Raw genomic sequence first — 2,500 nt, 5'->3', positions numbered from 1 at the left:
TTTCAGTTGCAAAGTCAATACGTGAAGGCTTGTCAGTGGTCATGTGATGCAGTTACAAAGTCAGTTCGTGAAGGCCTGTCAGTGATCATTTGTAGTTGCAAAGTCTGTTTGTGAAGGCCTGTCAGTGATCATGTGGTTCAGTTGCAAAGTCAGTTCGTAAAGGCCTTTCAGTGATCATGTAGGGCAGATGCAAAGTCAGATCATGAAGCCATGTCAGTGATCATGTGCTGCATTGCCAAAAGAATATATTATATGATATAATAAATGGATATTTACTTCTAATTGTTGATATTAGTAGTACCTCTCATGTTTTCACTCTTACGGAACAAACCAAAACATATTTGATATCATGATCATATTATGTTCATATTTAGTCATTAAAGTAATGATGTGGCAGGAACAGTTTTGTTTTTTGTTTTTATGTCGCCTGTTGGAAAGGGGAAAAAATATAAGACAGAAAATAATGAAGTACAGAGGGCGCAGGAGTGAAACTGTTTGCGGTTGAAAGTATGAATAAGTATAAATATAAGTGAAATAATTCGCAGTTAGGATAGGTAAAATTGATAGCGAAATGAGAAGAGAATACTGATTGCCCGAAGACGTCTGCATGCAATGGATCCCTAACCCCAAATCTGGAAGCCTTGACACAGGCTATGTCATGGCGTGACTACGTTTTGATATGGATTTCAGCTAAGTTTGTGAGCTTTTCTTACGTAACCCCATCTGCCTGGCTGATGTGGAACTGTGATGTAGGCTAAGCTGTAAACCATTTTGCTAACATGGAATGTCATTAGCCCTGTTCTGGGTCAGTTGGCATGGCATATATGTTTACATTGAGCAAAGAACGGGAATCAAATATGGTTCTTGTTTTCGCCGTGTGTTATCCACACTGGAAACCCCGTATGGTGGTAGATGCCGTCAGTGCACCTCGCGTGATGCACAGTAGGCATTACATAAGATTCTTTGAAGAGTCCCTCGGCCCCTAGCTGCAGCGTCTTTCATTCTTTTTAGTGTATCTCCGTTCGTATTCTCTTTCTTCCATTTGGCTTTCCACCCTTTCGAACAATTGTTTCTTAGTGAAACTACGAGGTTTTCCTTCTGTAACACCTTTCAAACCACCTTACTGTCAATTCCCCTTTCATTGCTGAATGGCCTCATAGATCCCAGCGTGTGGGGAAACTGTATATTCTGTTTTATTCACTGGAAAGCATTCAGATTGTGCAAATATCCTCCAACATCAAAAAAAAGGAAGACAAAATCCATATCAAATTATAATAGAAGCTTCCGTGACGCATGTCCCATGTAGCCACATTTCATTGAAATCCATCGTTAACTTCTCGAGATATCGTGTGGATCGACAGACAAACAAAGAGAAGCGGCTGAATAGATACTCCCAGCTTGGATGGGAGAGGTAACAACGTTTCACCACACTAAAGTATATAAAACAAAGTCATTCAGCGCAAGAGAATGCGTGCAGTTTAAACTATATCAGCTGAACAGTATTTATTCTTACACAAAGCAGTTTGATACATCTTTTTTGTGTGTGTAACGAACGATGTTTATAATCTTTTGTTGGGAAACGTCTTGTGCAGTGACCGTTTAGTAGTACATTTGTAGGCAGGTCACGAAGTCGTTTCAATTTTGGTCTTCCGAGTATTTACAGAATTTGTCGAAGTGGGAGCATTCACTACTCACGTTATGTCTCTTTTCATATGTATGGTAATCAGGAACATTAATGCAGTGGTTCATCGTTGAAGGAGAATCCCGAGTCTTAGTTCAATAGTACGAACCGGATTTCCTAGAGTTTTTTTTAAGGCCTTTTGGTTGTGAAGGAGGAAGATCGAATTAAGCCTTGTGTTGAGGACAGAGAGAGAGAGAGAGAGAGAGAGAGAGAGAGAGAGAGAGAGAGAGAGAGAGAGAGAGAACACTGGCAGACAAAACACTGCGGTACGGAATTAGTTTTCGTCTAGAGAACCTGTTTAATCTTCCCATGGATCGTATGCCTGTCAGTGGCTAAAATACGTGTGCCTGCCTGCCTGCCAGTAGCTAAAAAGGACTTCATTCTTTAAATGAAGGACGATGGACTTGTTGTCTTTTATGGTACAAGATTATACTCTGGAATAGAAGAGTTTTAGTTCGCCTGATTTTCTCTTGAAAAATTAGACGATTTAAATAGCTTGGCTGATGATATACAGTGGCATTGTTATTATTACATTATAGCAATGTATAAAGTTTAGTAGGTTTTTTTTATCGAATACCGGAAAGTAATTTCGAAAAATATAGCAAGTTACAAAGTCATATGTATTATATTTGGTATAAAGGTGATACATATTCGTTCAGATATGCTGCTCGTAAGCTATGATTACTTAGTTGAAATATCAGCATCTACACTGATCATATTTCAACTTTGTTGTCAGTTAAGTATAGAGTTGGTAGATATAAAATCAATTTCATCTTGATTTAAACTCCAGTGAAGCAAAGCAAATGTACAGGGATGGAG

General features: G+C 38.8%; 1 protein-coding gene across 1 annotated transcript in view; it reads right to left on the bottom strand.

The window, feature by feature from the left end:
- Positions 1 to 2,500, bottom strand: part of LOC135202454 (solute carrier family 2, facilitated glucose transporter member 8-like) — a 24,635-nt gene that overhangs the window by 12,728 nt on the left and 9,407 nt on the right. The window lies entirely within an intron of this gene.

Source organism: Macrobrachium nipponense, chromosome 30 (assembly GCF_015104395.2).
Source record: "Macrobrachium nipponense isolate FS-2020 chromosome 30, ASM1510439v2, whole genome shotgun sequence".
Lineage (NCBI taxonomy): Eukaryota > Metazoa > Arthropoda > Malacostraca > Decapoda > Palaemonidae > Macrobrachium > Macrobrachium nipponense.
Note: the sequence above shows the minus strand (reverse complement) of the source record. Positions and strands in the feature narration are given on the sequence as shown.